Raw genomic sequence first — 20,059 nt, 5'->3', positions numbered from 1 at the left:
ACTGTCCAGAGTCTACGAGGTGACAGTGATAGGATGGCCAACACGGGGTGATCCTCTGTTACCGGCATTTTCGGCAAGGCGAGACCAGCTGTCCGTCTGCCATGGTACTTTGATGTACGGGACAAGAGTGATTATTCCTCCCAAGTTAAGGGAAAGAGTTTTAAATGAACTGCATGAAGGTCATCTGGGGGGAGTTAAAATGAAAAGTCTTGCTAGGGCTTATGTATGGTGGCCGGGTATTGACCAACAGATTGAGGAGTTAACGAAAAGCTGCGCTGGGTGCCAAAAAGTGCAAAATGCACCTCCGATAGCACCGCTACACCCATGGGAATGGCCTTCAGCCCCATGGCAACGCATACACATTGACTTTGCTGGTCCATTCATGGACTCCATGTTCCTAATCATGGTGGACGCACATTCCAAATGGCCAGAAGTCATCAAGATGAATACCACTACTTCAGAAAAGACAATTGCGGTGTTAAGAACAATATTCGCAAGGAACGGATTGCCAGAACAGATCTGTTCGGACAACGGACCACAGTTTGTATCGGAAGAATTCTGACAATTCTTAAAAGAAGAATGGAGTAAAACATTATACCTCTGCCCCATATCATCCGGCGACAAACGGGTTGGCTGAAAGATTTGTCCAGACATTCAAAAAGGCAATTAAGGCCATGAACGATGATCAGATTCCGCTGCAACACAAGGTCGACAAGTTCCTGATGTCATATCGAAACGCCGATCATGCAGTGACTAACCAAAGTCCTGCCATGATGTTTTATAACAGGAGGTTGCGGTCCAAGTTGGACTTGTTAAAACCAAATGTGCGGAGGGAAGTGGAAAACAAACAGTTTCGGCATATTAACAACAAGACCACTCGAACTTTCGACATAGGACAACCAGTGTTGGCAAGGGGCTATGGAAACGAAAAATGGCAGTCCGGAACAATTCGGGCCAGACAAGGACCTCTGATGTACACAGTAGATATTGGTCATAATGTGATAAGGCGTCATGCGGATCAACTGGTAGAGTCGAGAGCAAGGGTCGAACCCATGGTTGTGACAGAGACAACTGTGGAAGACGTTAATGAACCTGAAGCATCTACCTCGGCAGGGAATGTACTTGATGATGATGACACCCAATACATTGGAAACCAAATAGAGGAGGCACCTCAACAACAAGAATCAGAGACTACTGAGAGGCGTTATCCAAGCCGCATCAGAAAGCCTCCTGAGAGACTGAACCTTTGAACTGTTATACCTGAAGTTATATATGTATATATGTTATTATGTTATGTTAAATGGGGATATGACTGTTAAGCTAAAAAGGGAGGATTGTGGTGTATGTAACCTGTTCCACCTTAAGAGAACTTAAGCCTGTTCCACCTTAAGAGATGTACTACTTTCTCTGGCTGCTGTATACGTAATACCGGTGGTGACCACACCGGTATATAAGCACTGTGTAGTAATATTGTATTCAGTATAGTCCCTACCTCCAACCAGTAAAGACCTGTTGAATTTACTCTTGTAGTCTGTGTAGTAATTATCACTATAACACACAGACTTAACAACATTCACCCTGTTTTCAAAAAGGCTTTTGAGAAACTGCCTGAACTTTCTTCCGATGTAGATGATAGCAAAAGAGGAACTGTGTGGTACGTTCGAGCCAAACCTATCACCCTGTGTCCTGGAGGAGTGGCTAGAATCCCTGGGATACCAAAATTCCCTGGAACGCCAGGTACTGAAGCCATTCTGATAGAGTCACCTGATGATCCTGCAGAAGAGTCACGGTTTCCAAATGAGCTTCTGGTGAGACCAGAGTTGCAGACCCCGACAGCTGTGATGTCAAGGAGAGTTACAGTGACCGTGAGGAATATGTCAGGCAAAGGAATCACATTGAGGAAAGGAATGCCGATTGCGCATCTGTTTCCTGTAAATGTGCTGTCGTCACATGTGAAGGAAGAGTCCAAAGTTAACTCAACTGGAGATCTGACACCCTCCTCCTTCAACTTTGGAGATTCATTCGTTCCTAAAGAATGGAAGGACCGATTAGTCAGGAAGATGATGGAGCGGAGAGGAGTTTTCTCTACTCATGAGTTTGATGTTGGTTGTAGTAAGAGTACTCGCCATTCTATCAGAATTACCGAGGATAAACCCTTTCGGGAGAGGTCTCGACGGCTGGCACCAGCTGACATCGAAGCAGTGAGACAGCACCTGTCGCAGTTAAAAGAAGCTGAGATCATTACCGAGTCCAGGAGTCCTTATGCATCTCCTATAGTGGTGGTGAGGAAAAAGAATGGAAAGATTCGGATGTGTGTGGACTTTAGGACGCTTAACAGACGTACTATTCCCGACCAATACACCGTTCCAAGAATTGAGGATGCACTGGCTTGTCTTAATGGAAGCAAGTGGTTCAGTGTGTTGGATCTCAGAAGTGGATACTACCAAATACCGATGAGTGAATCGGACAAAGAAAAGACAGCCTTTATATGTCCAGTTGGGTTCTACCAATTTGAAAGGATGCCACAGGGAGTTTCAGGCACTCCAGCAACTTTTCAAAGAATAATGGAACAAACAGTTGGGGACATGAACTTGCTCGAAGTATTGGTGTACTTGGATGATATCATTGTGTTTGGGGCAACCCTTGAAGAACACGAAGCTCGGTTGCTGAAAGTGCTTGGTCGCCTGGAGGATGCAGGTCTCAAGCTATCATTGGACAAGTGTCAGTTTGCCAAACATCCGTGTCCTATGTGGGGCATATTGTATCACAGGATGGAGTAGCCACAGATCCATCCAAGATCGAAGCTGTTACCACATGGCCCAAACCAAACACAGTGACTGCCTTGCGGTCATTTCTTGGGTTCTGCGGATATTACAGGCGCTTTGTGCAGGATTACTCCAAAGTGGCCCATCCTCTGAATCAGCTGCTGGCTGGTTACCTCCCACCAGCCGAGAGGAAGAAAAAGGCTAAAGGTAAAGAGAACAAGGACTACTTCAAACCCTCTGAGCCTTTTGGTGTTAGATGGGATGAGAAATGCGAAGAGGCCTTTCACACCTTAAAGCAAAGTCTTACTCAAGCCCCCGTGTTGGCTTTTGCAAACCCACAGCTGCCATATGTGCTACACGTGGATGCCAGTCAAGAAGGGTTGGGTGGTGTGTTGTATCAGGACCAAGGAGCAGGGCTGAGACCCGTAGCGTTCATCAGTCGCAGTCTTACGCCATCGGAGCGTAACTACCCAGCTCATAAGCTAGAATTCTTGGCATTGAAGTGGGGGGTGGTGGATAAGCTGCAGGATTATCTGTATGGAGCGAAGTTTGAAGTGAGGACAGACAATAATCCATTAACCTATGTGTTGACTTCGGCAAAACTTGATGCCACCGGCCACCGCTGGCTTGCTGCACTATCTGCTTACGACTTTAGTCTCAGGTACAGACCTGGGAACCAGAACATTGATGCAGATGCTCTGTCTCGTCGCCCACACTACCAGAAACCAGAGTGGAAAGATGTTGCTTCAGCAGATGTGAAAGTAATGTGTCAGACGTCTGTGGTATCTGGACCAAAGAATTCATTTCATGCCCGAGAGATTGACCACTTGGGAGCGTCAATGCATGCTATTCCCCAGGCATTTTGCAACCTTTCCAGTTTGGATGTACAAAACTTACCCATGTTGTGTTCATCTGAAATATCCAAAGCACAACAGGAGGATCCCTGTATTCATGAGGTGTTTTCAGCTCTCCGTCTGGGTGATATTACACAGATCGACAAATCAAAACATCCTGACTGTCATCTGCTCCTAAGAGAATGGGACCACTTGGAAATTAAAGAGGGAGTGTTGTGTAGAATCACTCACCCACCCACTAAACCATGTCATTCACAGTTGGTCCTGGCTGAAAAGTACAGGGAAATAGTGATGAAGTCTTTGCATGATGACACAGGTCATCTGGGAGTAGATAAGACCTATGGGTTGGTCAAGGACAGATTCTATTGGCCGCGTATGAAGTCTGCGGTTGAGGAGTTCTGCAAGTCCTGTGCACGCTGTGTCCAGAGAAAGACTTTACCTAAAAGAGTTGCTCCTCTGTTTCACATGCAAAGTGATGGACCTCTAGACCTTGTCTGTATGGATTTTCTGTCCATCGAACCCGATTCCAGCAATACCGCAAATGTCTTGGTCATTACAGGTCATTATACTCGCTACGCCCAAGCTTTTCCCACAAAGGATCAGAAAGCATCCACCGTTGCCAAAGTGTTGTGGGAGAAATACTTCATCCACTATGGACTGCCAAAGTGAATACACAGTGATCAAGGTAGAGACTTTGAAAGTAGACTTATACATGAGTTGTTGTCCATGCTCGGGATTGAGAAGTCAAGAACAACTCCATACCATCCTCAGGGAGATCCTCAACCTGAGCGGTTTAACCGTACTTTGTTAGACATGCTTGGAACGCTGGATTCAAAGCGAAAGAACAAGTGGAGTCGGCACATTGGACATCTTGTTCATTCTTATAATTGTACCCGAAATGACGCTACTGGTTTTTCACCGTACTACCTCATGTTTGGACGTGAAGCGAGGATGCCGGTGGATTTGTGTTTCGGAGTATCCAGTGATGGCACATCACAGAGAACTTACCTCAAGTATGTGTCTGACATGAGAAAGGAATTGCAAGCTGCTTATGAACTTGCTGAGTCTGTTTCTGCCAAACAGAATAAAGGAAATAAGCAGAGGTATGACCAGAAGATCTGTTTTTCCCAACTCATGCCTGGTGACCGAGTTCTCATACGGAACCTAGGACTTCAAGGGAAACATAAGTTAGCAGACCGCTGGGCTTCTACACCTTACATTGTTGAAAGTCAAATGTCACAACTACCTGTGTTTCGGCTAAAACCTGCAGGTGGGAATGGACCCATAAAAATACTGCACTGGAATCATATCCTGCCATTGGGACAGCAAGTGCGTCTGGATCCGCCAGCGGATAATGAGCCGACACCTAGTAGGAGAACACTGCAGAGAAGAAGAAGGAAAAAAACGAGAAACCAGGAAAACTTTGTTCCAGAAGACAGAAAACCCATGACACAGTGTGTGGATCATGAGGAACCTGATGAGTCGGAAGATGAAGAATGGGATCTATGGTACGACCTCCCAGAAAGACGCATAAGACAGAATCTGGATGAATTGTCTGAACCATTTAGCTCAGACTTGGACATGGTCTGGGAAGAACCAGATGCTTCCGAGAAGGAGATAAAAGAGACTGAAAGGCATGATAACAAAGGAACCAACGCCTCCAACGTAGTTGAAAGAACTGAAGACCGGGTATCTGAAATAAGGAGCTCACAGCGAGTTAAGAAGGTTCCTGAAAGATTGACATACAGTACACTAGGAGTGCCAAGTGTAATGATAGCCCCTACGGTTCGATATGTTACCTCCCTTTATACATGGTTGGGAAGCATGCAACCACTTATGTGTAAAGTTCATTAGTCATGGGGACATGCCTATATTTGATAGGGGGGGAGTGTAATACCCACTGGAAATGTTATGTACGCTAAGTATGGTTATCAATCTTTAACTTAGACACTGTATTATCATTGTTATAAATCCCTGGGTTAAAGTTGCCCATGTGAAGGTACGGCAAGAACTTTTAAGGACACAATGTGACTAAGAGCAGACTTTCCATAATTCTGCACCAGTATCAACTGTTGCAGACAGTGAGGCTGCGCAGTCTCCAGGCAGAAACCCCAGGAGGAAGGGGTGGAGTCGGGTTTTTCGAGCGGGAAACGCGAGCGACTGGAAGAAAAGAGGGCAGGAGCTCTGAAAAGAGGGCTCAGGAGGCAAATGGCTGCCGCATCCCATCCCGGGCTTCCAAACTCGGCCGCCGCCCTTCGTATTAGTAGCTCTGCATCCAGAACTCAAAGTGGGATTCAGTGATCGTGAAGAGAATTCAACGAAGGGGTTCGGAGTCGTAAGTCTTGCAGACATTATACATACCATGAGCTCCAACTTAAGTGCGCCAACGAAAGAGTGCACTCGAATTTGGACACAGGGACAGATTCTCCTTTGAATCCATATAAATGGAGAATGTATGTTTATTATGTCTAGATTCATTCTAATGTATGCAAATGTCTAATTTAGGTCATTGACCCGTAATCTTCTTATACTGTCTGACGTTAAAACTATAAAGTAAGATAATTAGAATTAAGCCATTGTAGTAGTGATCTCCTTACTGGACTATAGAATACTGTCCACAACAGAGACCACATCTCACATATATCTAGAGAACTGTGAAGGGGTTACATCTGTATCTAACCCGTGCTGTTCCTGCCCTGGGAGTGTTTGATGGGACAGTGTAGAGGGAGCTTTACTCTGTATCTAACCCATGCTGTACCTGCCCCAGGGGTGTTTGATGGGACAGTGTAGAGGGACCTCTACTCTGTATCTAACCCGCGCTGTACCTGCCTTGGGAGTGTTTGATGGTTCATTGCAGAGGGAGTTTTACTGTGTATATAACCCGTGCTGTACCTGCCCTGGGAGTGTTTGATGGGACAGTGTAGCGGGAGCTTTATTCTGTATCTAACCCGTGCTATACCTGCCCTGGGAGTGTTTGATGGGACAGTGTAGAGGGAGCTTTACTCTGTATCTAACCCATGCTGTACCTGCCCTGGGAGTGTTTGATGGGACAGTGTAGAGGGAGCTTTACTCTGTATTTTACCCGTGCTGTACCTGAACTGGCAGTGTTTGATGGGACAGTGTAGAGGGAGCTTTACTCTGTATCTAACTCATGCTGTACTTGTCCTAGGAGTGCTTGATGGGAAAGTGTAGGGGCTGCTTTACTCTGTATCTGACCCATGCTGTCCCTGCCCCAGGGGTGTTTGATGGGACGGTGTAGAGGGACCTTTACTCTGTATCTAACCCGTGCTGTACCTGCCCTGGGGGTGTTTGATGGGACAGTGTAGAGGGAGCTTTACTCTGTATCTAACCCGTGCTGTACCTGCCCTGGGAGTGTTTAATGGGACAGTGTAGTGGGAGCTTTACTCTGATTCTAACCCATGCTGTTCCTGCCTTGGGAGTGTTTGATGGGACATTGTAGAGGGAGCTTTACGCTGTATATAACCCATGCTGTACCTGCCCTGTGAGTGTTTGATGGGACAGTGTAGAGGGAGATTTATTCTGTATATAACCCGTGCTGTACCTGCCCTGGCAGTGTTTGATGGGGCAGTGTACAGGGAGCTTTACTCTGTATCTAATGCGTGCTGTACCTGTCCTGGTAGTGTTTGATGGGACAGTGTAGAGGGAGCTTTACTCTGTATCTAACACGTGCTGTACCTGCCCTGGGAGTGTTTGATGGGACAGTGTAGAGGGAGCTTTACTCTGTATCTAACCCGTGTTGTACCTGCCCTGGGAGTGTTTGATGGGACAGTGTAGAGGGAGCTTTACTCTGTATATAACCCGTGCTGTACCTGCCCTGGGAGTGTTTGATGGGACAGTGTAGAGGGAGCCTTACTCTGCATATAACCCATGCTGTACCTGCCCTGGCAGTGTTCGATGGGGCAGTGTAGAGGGAGCTTCACTCTGTATCTAACCCATGCTGTACCTGCCCTGGGAGTGTTTGATGGGAAAGTGTAGAGGGAGCTTTACTCTGTATCTAACCTGTGCTGTACCTGCCCTGGGAGTGTGTGCTGGGGACAGTGTAGAGGGAGCTTTACTCTGTATCTAACTCATGCTGTACCTGCCCTGGGAGTGTTTGATGGGACAGTGTAGAGGGAGCTTTACTCTGTATTTAACCCGTGCTGTACCTACACTGGAAGTACTTGATGGGACAGTATAGAGGGAACTTTACTCTGTAACTTACCCATGCTATAACTGCCCTGGGAGTGTTATATAGGACAGTGTAGAGGGAGCTTTACTCTGTATCTAACCTGTGCTGTACCTGCCCTGGGAGTGTTCACTGGGACATTGTAGAGGGAGCTTTACTCTGCATCTAACCCGTGCTGTACCTGCCCTGGGAGTGTTTGATGGGACAGTGTAGAGGGAGCTTTACTCTGCATCTAACCCGTGCTGTACCTGCCCTGGGAGTGTTTGATGGGACAGTGTAGAGGGAGCTTTACTCTGTATCTAACCCGTGCTGTACCTGCCCTGGGAGTGTTTGATGGGACAGTGTAGAGGGAGCTTTACTCTGTTTCTAACCCGTGCTGTACCTGCCCTGGAAGTGTTTGATGGGACAATGTAGAGGGTGATTTACTCTGTATCTAACCCGTGCTGTACCTGCCCTGGGAGGGTTTGATGGGACAGTGTAGCGGGAGCTTTACTCTGCATCTAACCCGTGCTGTACCTGCCCTGGGAGTGTTTGATGGGACAGTGTAGAGGTAGCTTTACTCTGTATCTAACCCGTGCTGTACCTGCCCTGGGAGTGTTTGATGGGACAGTGTCGAGGGAGCTTTACTCACCCTGCTTGTTATATCCTGATGAACTCTTAGTAAAATTGCAATTTAGCTCCATTTGTCCATGTTTGGATCAAGGTTTGTAATGAGGTCGGCGGTGGGATTCGATCCTGGGACTCTCTGACTCAGAGGCGAGGGCACTGCCCGCCCCGCCCCCGTTTGTTGCTCATTCGTTGGCCAAGAGGCTGCTGAGTGACATGCGGGTTATCCAATGGCGAGCCGCGGCGCTGAGGGTGGGCGGGACTCTAACCCGGGACCCTGTGACTCGGAGGCGAGGGCGCTGCTCACTGAGCCATTGGCTGACAATTGGAGCCGGGCTCCCGCCCCGCCCCTCCACCGTTTGTTGCTCATTCATTGGCCAAGAGGCTGCTGAGTGACATGTGGTTTATCCAATGACGAGCGGCGGCGCTGAGGGTTGGCGGGGCCTAGAAGGACGGGGAGGAAAGCGGCGCCGCCATTTTCTGCCTCGCCGCTCCGGGCGCCCTCCCCTCGGTGCGGTGGTTTGATGGGGCGGGGGGGGGCGGCCGGCCCCTGGGGTAATGTTCTCCGCTGCTCAGCGGCGACCCCGATCAGGGCGATGGATGCTTTCCGTCCGGTGGTTGGAGATAATTAAAGCGCCGTTTCCCGTCTACCGCCGCCATTTTCCTCGCAGCCAAGCAGCCCTGCCCGGCCCTCCCGGGCGCTGATTGGACAGCTTCACCTGGCTGGCTCCTGATTGGCCCCTGGGGACACGTGGGTGGCGCTGGGGAGACTACAAGTCCCAGAGGCCTCGGCGCGGAGGTCGGGCTCCCATTGGCTGAGCCCTGACCCCGCCCATTGAGGGCGGCAGACAAACACTTGACCGAAGAAAGGGGTCAGAGTCCCCGCTGTTGCCACCATGCACCCTGCACTGTTGACTGGCAAAGTGGCCCTGGTGACTGCCTCCACCCGGGGCATTGGGCTGGCCATCGCCCGGCGCCTGGCCCGGGATGGGGCCCGGGTGGTCATCAGCAGCCGCAAGCAGGCCAACGTGGACAGTGCCCTGGGCCAGCTGCGGGCCGAGGGGCTGGAGGTCTCGGGCACCGTCTGCCACGCGGGCAAGCGGGCGGACCTGGAGGAGCTTGTCAGTGGGACACTGAGGCGCCACGGAGCCATCGACATCCTGGTCTGCAACGCCGCTGTCAACCCCTTCGCCGGGAGGACCCTGGACTGCCCGGAGGAGGCCTGGGACAAGATCTTCGAGGTCAACGTCAAGGCCCCCTTCCTCTTGGCCCAGCTGGTGGTGCCACACATGGAGCGGCAAGGTGGGGGCTCCATCGTGCTGGTGAGCTCCACCGCCGGCTACCAGCCCTTCCCCGCCATCGGGCCCTACAGCGTCAGCAAGACAGCGCTGCTGGGCCTGACCAAGGTGCTGGCCGACGAGCTGGGGCCCGCCAACATCCGGGTCAACTGCCTGGCCCCCGGCATCATCAAGACCGACTTCAGCTCTGCCCTGTGGTCAGATGAGGGCTCACGCCGGCGGTTCGAGAAGAGCATCGCCATGCGCCGGATTGGTGAGCCGGAGGAGTGCGCCGGTACAGTCTCCTTCCTCTGCTCGCAGGACGCCACCTACATCACTGGGGAGACCATCGTGGTGGGCGGAGGCTTTCACTGCCGGCTCTGAGCCGACGGGTCGACATTCGAGCTGGGACGCTCTCGATGCTTCTCAATCCAGCTGCCTTCCGGGATCATTCATCGTTCCCCTCAACTCTGTAATCCTCTGCAGCCCTCCAACTGTCTGAGTTCTCTGCGTTCTTCCTACATTGGCCCTCTTGCGCATCCCCCACTTCCTTCACCCCTCCCCATCTCTGTAACCTTCTCCGGCGGCCCCACAACCCTGCGCTCCTCTAATTCTGGCCTCTTGTGCATCCCACACTTCCTTCGCCCCTCCATCGACGGCCGTGCCTTCAGCTCTCCCGGCCCTAAGATCTGGAATCCCCTCCCTAAACCTCTCTACTTCTCTCTCCTCCGTTAAGATGCTCATTTAAACCTACCTCCATGACCAACCTGTCCAAATATTTCCTTGTGTGGCTCGGGGTCAAGTTTGTGTCTGGTTGACGCTCCTGTGAAGCGCCTTGGGACATTGTGCTATGTTAAAGGCGCTATATAAATTCATCATGTTGTATATGTGACTCCAGTCTCGCAACAACATTGTTGACTCTTAATTACCATCTGAAGTGGCCTAGTCAGCAACTCAGTTGTATCAAACCTTTACAACGATGAAGGTCCACCACCACCTTCTTGGGCCAACTGGGGAATGGGGAAATAAATGCCGGCCTTGCCAGTGACACTCATTTCTCACGAATGAACTAATAGAAAAAACTTGTGGCATTGCTTGGCCGAACTTGCCAATTCTTTCTTCGTGTGTCAACTGCAACTGGAGAGCGGTATCAAGATGCCCAGCAAATAATCACAATCAAAGTGTGGATTCTGCAGGAGGTGTCCTGTCAATAAAATCTAGAAACCATTGAACACGATTCCTGTCGTTTTCATTCTCGCAATTCTATCTGGAGATGCAGAAAGAAAAGAACGACTTGCATTTCTATAGCGCCTTTTGTTAAGCAACCTCCTTTCCCCTCTGGCTCACAACAACACGTTTCCAGTAAGCACGAGACTTCGTAGTGGAGTATACGGAACAGACGTTACTGTGCATCAATAAAGGTGATCGGTCATCACAGAGAGTGACTTTACCCGTTTCTGTATCTTTTGAGTACACTCTGGCAAACTGTTGAAAACCATGCTCCTTTTATACACCATAATAATATATTTTAACTACATCAAAGGAAAATGACAAAATAACCTGGCCCAGAAATTCGGGTCTCCACGGGTGAGTACGCGCTGGGTACTCACCCGTAGGCCCAAAGGAAGTGCCGGTTTCATGCATGCGTCGGCAGGAAACCTGAGCGGCAGAGCGGGGTATAAAAGTCCCCAGAGACCAGGTAAGGCCTCACAGCGTCGGCGGGAAACCTGAGCGGCAGAGCGGGGCTATAAAAGGCCCCAGAGACCAGGTAAGGCATCACAGCGTCGGCGGGAATCTCGAGCAGCAGAGCGGGGCTATAAAAGGCCCCAGAGACCAGGTAAGGCCTCACAGCGTCGGCGGGAATCTCGAGCAGCAGAGCAGGGCTATAAAAGTCCCAGAGGCCAGGTAAGGCCTCACAGCGTCGGCGGGAATCCTGAGCGGCAGAGCGGGGCTATAAAAGTCCTAGAGGCCAGGTAAGGCCTCACAGCGTCGGCGGGAATCCTGAGCGGCAGAGCGGGGCTATAAAAGTCCCAGAGACCAGGTAAGGCCTCACAGCGTCGGCGGGAATCCTGAGCGGCAGAGCGGGGCTATAAAAGTCCCAGAGACCAGGTAAGGCCTCACAACGTCGGCGGGAATCCTGAGCGGCAGAGCGGGGCTATAAAAGTCCCAGAGACCAGGTAAAGCCTCACAGCGTCGGCGGGAATCCTGAGCGGCAGAGCGGGGCTATAAAAGTCCCAGAGACCAGGTAAGGCCTCACAGCGTCGGCGGGAATCCTGAGCGGCAGAGCGGGGCTATAAAAGTCCCAGAGACCAGGTAAGGCCTCACAGCGTCGGCGGGAATCTCGAGTGGCAGAGCGGGGCTATAAAAGTCCCAGAGACCAGGTAAGGCCTCACAGCGTCGGCGGGAATCCTGAGCGGCAGAGCGGGGCTATAAAAGTCCCAGAGACCAGGTAAGTTTTACCAGTCTCCAGTCTCCAGTCTGGAAGGAGAGAGGTAAAAAGTAATCCAAGTGTGACGTCACCAGAAAGCGGGTAAGTGATTGGTTGGTAAGTATTTCTCCCTTTTAAGCTTAAATCTCTTTGGTTTATAGTTTTTAAGGTGTGATATTCACCATCTAGAATCGGGGCAGAGGATATTTAAAAATAATATTAATAAATTTAATTAATTACATAGAATGGGAGATCAGGTGATGTGTTGCTACTGCAATATGTGGGAGCTGGTGAACACCATTGATGCTCACGGTGATCACATTTGCAGTAAGTGTTGGCTGCTCGAGGAACTCCGGCTCCGTGTTGAAGAGCTGGAGTCCGAGCTTCAAACACTGAGACACATCAGGGAGGGGGAGAGTTACCTGGACTCTGTGTATCACGAGGTAGTCACACCAATTAGATTAATTAATTCAGATGTAGTCCGTGGCCAGGGTCAGGATGGTGTGACTAGAAGTGAGGCAGGTACGGGGATCCAGGAGGTAGTGTTGGAGGAGCCGCAGCCCTTGAACTTGTCCAACAGGTTCGAGGCTCTTACTCCCTGTGGGGAGGGGAGCAGGGACTGCAGGGAGGATGAGCAACCTGGCCACAGCACCGTGGAGCAGGGGGCCATTCAAGTGGGGGGAGTTAAAAGAAATGTTGTAGTGGTAGGGGATAGTATCGTTAGGGGGATAGATAGAGTTCTTTGCAGCCGAGAGCGAGAGTCCCGGAGGCTGTGTTGCCTGCCCGGTGCCAGGGTTAAGGACATCTCCTCTGGACTGGAGAGAAACTTGGAGTGGGAGGGGGAGGATCCAGTTGTCGTGGTCCATGTTGGTACCAACGACATAGATAGGACAAGGAAGGAGGTTCTGCTGAGGGAGTTTGAGCAGCTAGGGGCCAAATTAAAAAGCAGAACCACAAGGGTAATAATCTCTGGATTATTACCTGAGCCACGAGCAAATTTGGCTAGGCCAAATAAAATTAGAGAGTTAAATGCGTGGCTCAAAGACTGGTGTGGGAGAAATGGGTTTTGCTTCCTGGGACACTGGCACCAGTACTGGGGCAGGAGGGAGCTGTTCCATTGGGACGGGCTTCACTTGGCCAGTGCTGGGACTAGAGTCCTGGCGGATCATATAACTAGGGCTGCAGAGAGGGCTTTAAACTAACTAGTGGGGGGGGAGGTTCCTAGAGAGCAAATAATAAAAATGACAACAGAGAAGGTCATAGACTTAGGTAGCAGTGGGGAAATTAAAAACCAGAGCGTGTCAGGAAGGGGCAGAAGGTATGGAGTAAAAGGTAAAGTAATAAAAAGGGCAAAAGCAGGAACTAAGTGTCACAAAACATCTTTGAAAGTTCTCTATCTGAATGCACGTAGCATTCGTAACAAAATAGATGAGTTAATGGCACAAATAACTACATATGGGTATGATCTTGTGGCCATTACAGAAACATGGCTGCAGGGTGACAATGCCTGGGAATTAAACATACCAGGTTATTTAATGATCAGGAAGGACAGGCAAGAAGGAAGGGGAGGTGGGGTGGCTATGTTAATAAAGGAAGGAATCACTGTAATACAGAGAAATGATATTGGGTCAAAAGATCAGGATAATGAAACAGTTTGGGTGGAGGTAAGGAATAATAACGGGAAAAAAACACTAGTGGGCGTAGTCTACAGGCCTCCGAACAGTGGCATCTCTGTTGGACGGAGTACTAATCAGGAAATAGTTGAGGCTTGCAATAAGGGAACATCTATAATTATGGGGGATTTTAACTATCATATTAATTGGACAAATCAAATTGGGCAGGGCAGCCTTGAGGATGAGTTCATTGAGTGTATTAGGGATGGGTTTCTTGAGCAGTATGTAACTGAACCGACCAGGGGGCAAGCAACCTTAGATCTGGTCCTGTGTAACGAGACGGGATTAATTAAAAATGTCCTAGTAAAGGATCCCCTTGGAATGAGTGACCATAACATGGTTGAATTCCATATTCAATTAGAGGGTGAGAAGGTTGGATCTCAAACAAGCGTGCTAAGCTTGAATAAAGGAGACTATGAAGGTATGAGAGCGGAATTGAGTAGAGGGGAGTGGGAAAATAGATTAAAGGGTAAGACGATACATGATCAGTGGTGTACATTTAAGGAGTTATTTTACAACTTCCAAAAAATATATATTCCACTGAGAAGAAAAGGGTGTAAAAGAAAAGACAGCCATCCGTGGCTAAGTAAAGAAATTAAGGATAGTATTCGACTAAAAACAAGGGCATATAAGGTAGCCAAATCTAGTGAGAGGATAGAGGATTGGGAAAACTTTAAAAGACAGCAATAAATAACAAAAAGATTGATTAAGAAAGGGAAGATAGATTATGAAAGTAAATTGGCAAAAAATATAAAAACAGATAGTAAGAGTTTTTGTAGTTATATAAAAAGAAAAAGGGTGGCTAAAGTAAATGTTGGTCCCTTAGAGGATGAGACCGGGAAATTAATGGTGGGAAATATGGAGATGGCAAAAACACTGAATGAATATTTTACATCAGTCTTTACAGTAGAAGACACTAAGACTATCCCAACACTGGACAAACAGGGGGCGAAAGGGGGGGGAGGAGCTAAACACGATCAAAATCACTAAGGAAGTGGTACTCGGTAAAATAATGGGACTCAAGGCGGATAAATTACCTGGACCTGATGGCTTACATCCTAGGGTCTTGAGGGAAGTGGCGGTAGCGATTGTGGATGCATTGGTAATAATTTTCCAAAACTCCCTGGACTCGGCAAAGGTCCCGGCAGACTGGAAAACTGCTAATGTAACACCCTTATTTAAAAAGGGCAGTAGACAGAAGGCTGGAAACTATAGACCGGTTAGCCTAACATCTGTGGTAGGTAAAATTTTGGAGTCCATTATGAAGGAGACAGTAACAGGACATTTGCATAATCATAATTTAATAGGACAAAGTCAGCATGGTTTTATGAAGGGGAAGTCATGTTTGACAAATTTGCTGGAGTTCTTTGAGGAAGTAACGTATAGGGTGGATAAAGGGGAACCAGTGGACGTAGTGTATTTAGACTTCCAAAAGGCATTTGACAAGGTGCCACACAAAAGATTATTGCTTAAGATAAAAAATCACGGGATTGGGGGTAATATTCTGGCATGGATAAAGGATTGGCTATCTAACAGAAGGCAGAGAGTTGGGATAAATGGTTCATTCTCAGACTGGCAATCAGTAACTAGTGGTGTTCCGCAGGGGTCAGTGCTGGGTCCCCAACTCTTTACAATCTATATTAACAATTTGGAGGAGGGGACCGAGTGTAACATATCAAAGTTTGCAGATGATACTAACATGGGAGGGAAAGTAGTGAGTGAGGAGGACATAAAAGACCTGCAAGGGGACATCGACAGGCTAAGTAAGTGGGCAGAGATTTGGCAGATGGAATACAATACTGGAAAGTGTGAGGTTATGCACTTTGGCAGGAAAAATCGTAGAGCAAGTTATTATCTTAATGGCAAGAAACTGGAAAGTACTGAAGTACAAAGGGATCTGGGGGTCCTGGTGCACGAAACTCAAAAGGTTAGTATGCAGGTGCAGCAAGTGATTAAGAAGGCCAATGGAATGTTGGCTTTCATTGCTAGGGGGATAGAATATAAAAATAGGGAGGTATTGCTTCAGTTGTACAAGGTATTGGTGAGACCGCACCTGGAATACTGCGTACAGTTTTGGTGTCCATACTTAAGAAAGGACATACTTGCTCTCGAGTCAGTACAAAGAAGGTTCACTCGGTTAATCCCGGGGATGAGGGGATGGACATATGAGGAGAGGTTGAGTAGATTGGGACTCTACTCATTGGAGTTCAGAAGAATGAGAGGCGATCTTATTGAAACATATAAGATTGTGAAGGGGTTGGATCGGGTGGATGCGGGGAGGATGTTCCCGATGATGGGTGAAACTAGAACTGGGGGCATAGTGTTAGAATAAGGGGCTGCTCTTTCAAAACTGAGATGAGGAGGAACTACTTCACTCAGAGGGTGGTAGGTCCATGGAATATGCTGCCCCAAAAAGCTGTAGAAGCTACATCGTTACATAAATTTAAAACAGAAATAGACAGTTTCCTAGAAGTAAAGGGAATTAAGGGTTACGGGGAGCGGGCAGGAATTTGGACATGAGTCTAGGTTCGGATCGGCCATGGCCCTGTGGGTAGCGGAGCGGGCCCAGGGGCCGTGTAGCCTGATCCTGCTCCTATTTCGTGTGTCTAATTCTGTTAGATTCAGGAGATGGTTCTGTGATAGTGGATTGGCGGTTAGGATCAGATCAGCCATGATTTTATTGAATGGCGGAACAGGCTCGAGGGGCCGATTGGCCTACTCCTGCTCCTATTTCTGATGTTCTTATGCACTGCGCGTACGCGGGAAACCGGAACTTCCGTTCCCTTAAAGGAAGGGGTTCAGAGGTCGAACGCGTGCGCCGGAGAGGCAGCGCGTGCGCCTGGAAATTCCGTTTTTTCTCCAGGTTTCTCCGGGAAGGTAAGTCTCCAGGAGTTACACATGTGAAAAGCTGTCGCAAGGCCTGCTTTTAACAAGGTAAGTGGTGAATTAATTAAAGTTAGAACATTTTTTCCACAGGTTTATTATTTTTAAATACTTTAAAGAAAGGTAAGTTTATTTTTAGCCCCGTTAGAAAATGTAATTAATTTTTTCAAAAATTTAAATTATTGTTTAAAATAGTTATTTTATGTAATTTATAGTTATTTTAAAAATGTGATGTTTTTCTAAAAATGTATTTGAAGCTTTAGTGATGTTTTGGGGCTTATAGTATTTATAGTTTTGACAGCTCTTCCTGTCAAATTTATGAATGGGCTACCATTGGCTCTCCATGGCCCACGTGATCCCAGGGGATGCTTCAAACTAACTGCGTCCCGGGATACGCAAGCACTGCGCGCCGGCAGTTGGAGGAGGCCCAGGATCGGAATCCCACGCGGGCCCACAGCACAACGGCCGGCGTGCTAGGTAAGTGCAGGTCGGAGGCTTGCACCCACGGGAAGCCTCCGACCCGAATTTCTGGGCCAAACATATCTATTTCCCAAATCCTTTGAAAACAGACTACATGTCCAGCTCCACCCAAAGTGACTCCCACTGATGCTGCGTAACCAGGGACGTAAACCATCTCCAGGTGACATCAGAAAGGAGCCAGGGACCATGTCACAAAGCAGCCCAAACCCCTCCCACTCTAGGTATTGCAGAGTCACATGACCAGGCTTTGCTCCTGGTGTGCAGTCTCACTGGGCATGAACGCAGGTTGTACAATCAGTCCCGTCTCCAACCCTGCTCCCGCGTACTGAGACTCCAGGCAGGGAGCACTGACTCCCAAAATTACCACTGATAAATTCTCCCTCCCATCCTCTGAATGTGAGGTCCCACTATTCAAAGGCCCCATTTCAACCTCTTGCTTTATACTCCAGAAAGTCTCCCCTCACTTTATATCTGAGTGTTTCTCCCTCCTGCTTTGGCAGAGAGAGACGGTTTGTGGGAATGGTGTTTGGGATACGGCAAGGATATTACCTCTCCCTCCTTTGTGCTCTGAAACAGGTCTATTCCCTGTAACAGGAAGGGCACCAGAGCCAATAAGTGAAGGGATCTTCAGGGGGATCAAGTGCTGGGACCATCGGAGCATTAATTGGAGGGTGCATCATGGGCAATAGGCTCCCTCTGTATTATCCCATCAAACACTCCCAGGGCAGGTACAGCACGGGTTAGATACAGTGTAAAGCTCCCCCTACACTGCCCCATCAAACAATCCCAGGGCAGGTACAGCACGGGTTAGATACAGCGTAAAGCTCCCTCTACACTGTCCCATCAAACACTCCCAGGGGAGGTACAGCATGGGTTAGACACAGTGTAAAGCTCCCTCTACACTGTCCCATCAAACACTCCCAGGGCAGGTACAGCATGGGTTAGATACAGAATAAAGCTCCCTCTACACTGTCCCATCAAACACTCCCAGGCCAGGTACAGCACGGGTTAGATACATAATAAAGCTCCCTCTACACTGTCCCATCAAACACTCCCAGGGCAGGTACAGCACGGGTTAGATACAGAGTAAAGCTCCCTCTACACTGTCCCATCAAAAACTCCCAGGGCAGGTACAGCACGGGTTAGATACAGAGTAAAGCTCCCTCTACACTGTCCCATCAAACACTCCCAGGCCAGGTACAGCATGGGTTAGATACAGAGTAAAGCTCCCTCTACACTGTCCCATCAAACACTCCCAGGGCAGGTACAGCACGGGTTAGATACAGAGTAAAGCTCCCTCTACACTGTCCCCATCAAACACTCCCAGGCCAGGTACAGCACGGGTTAGATACATAATAAAGCTCCCTCTACACTGTCCCATCAAACACTCCCAGGGCAGGTACAGCACGGGTTAGATACAGAGTAAAGCTCCCTCTACACTGTCCCCATCAAACACTCCCAGGGCTGGTGCAGCATAGGTTAGATACAGAGTAAAGTTCCCTCTGTATTATCCCATCAAACACTCCCAGGCCAGGTACAGCACGGGTTAGATACAGAGTAAAGCTCCCTCTACACTGTCCCATCAAACACTCCCAGGGCAGGTACAGCACAGGTTAGATACAGAGCAAAGCTCCCTCTACACTGTCCCATCAAACACTCCCAGGGCAGGAACAGCACGAGTTAGATGCAGAGTAAAGCTCCCTCTAGAGTATTAGAGTCCATTATAAAAGATGTATTAGCAGAGCACTTGTAAAACAGTGACAGGATCGGACAAAGTCAACATGGATTTACAAAAGGTAAATCATGCTTCTCTGATCCACTGGAATTTTTTGAGGATGTAACTGGTAGAATAGATCAGGGAGAACCAGTAGATGTGGTGTATTTGGACTTTCAGAAGGCTTTCGATAAGGTCCCACAAAAGAGATTAGCGTGCAAAGTTAAAACACATGGGATTGGGGGCAAGGCACTGACTTGGATAGAGAACTGGTTGGCAGACAGGAAGCAAAGAGTTGGAATAAACAGGTCTTTTTCTGAGTGGCAGGCAGTGACTAGTGGGGTACCACAGGGATCGGTCCTAGGACCCCAGCTATTCACAATATATATTAATGATCTAGACGAGGGAACTAGATGTAATATCTCCAAGTTTGCAGATGACATAAAGCTGGGTGGGCGTGTGTGCTGTGAGGAGGATGCCGAGAAACTCCAGTATGATTTGGACAGGTTGGGTGATTGGGCAGATGCATGGCAGTATAATGTGGATAAATGCGAGATTATCCACTTTGGTGTCAAAAACAGGAAGGCAGATTATTATCTGAATGGCAATAGATTGAGAAAAGAGGAAGTGCAACGAGACCTGGGTGTCCTTGTGCACCAATCGCTGAAGGTAAGCATGCAGGTGCAGCAGGCGGTTAAGAAGGCAAATGGTATGTTGGCCTTCGTAGTGAGAGGGTTTGAGTACAGGAACAAGGATGTCTTGCTGCAGTTGTACAGGGCCTTGGTGAGACCACACCTTGAGTATTGTGTGCAGTTTTGGTCGCCTTATCTGAGGAAGGATGTTCTTGCCATGGAGGGAGTGCAGTGAAGATTCACCAGGCTGATACCTGGGATGGCAGGAATGACGTATGAGGAGAGATTGGGTCGATTGGGCTTATACTCACTGGAGTTTAGAAGAATGAGTGGGGATCTCATTGAAACTTATAAAATTCTATCAGGACTAGACAGACTAGATGCTGGAGGGATGTTCCCAATGGTCGGGGAGTCCAGAACCAGGGGTCACAGTCTAAGGATAAGGGGTGAGCCATTTAGGACAGAGATGAGGAGGAATTTCTTCACCCAGAGAGTGGTGAACCTGTGGAATTCTCTGCCACAGAGGGCAGTTGAGGCCAATTCATTAAATATATTCAAGAA

General features: G+C 48.6%; 2 pseudogenes; one reads left to right on the top strand and one right to left on the bottom strand.

Annotated features, from left to right (window-relative positions):
• LOC147084037 (uncharacterized) overlaps positions 1–20,059 on the bottom strand; it is a 39,770-nt pseudogene that overhangs the window by 11,010 nt on the left and 8,701 nt on the right.
• On the top strand, positions 8,857–10,920 carry LOC147084038 (dehydrogenase/reductase SDR family member 4 pseudogene; annotated as a pseudogene).

The sequence above is a fragment of the Somniosus microcephalus genome, unplaced genomic scaffold (genome assembly GCF_052327205.1).
Source record: "Somniosus microcephalus isolate GS21.2 unplaced genomic scaffold, FLI_Smic_1.0 scaffold4, whole genome shotgun sequence".
In the NCBI taxonomy this organism is placed as follows: Eukaryota; Metazoa; Chordata; class Chondrichthyes; order Squaliformes; family Somniosidae; genus Somniosus; species Somniosus microcephalus.
The sequence above is the reverse complement of the archived record's forward strand: the minus strand, read 5'-3'. Positions and strand labels throughout refer to the sequence as shown.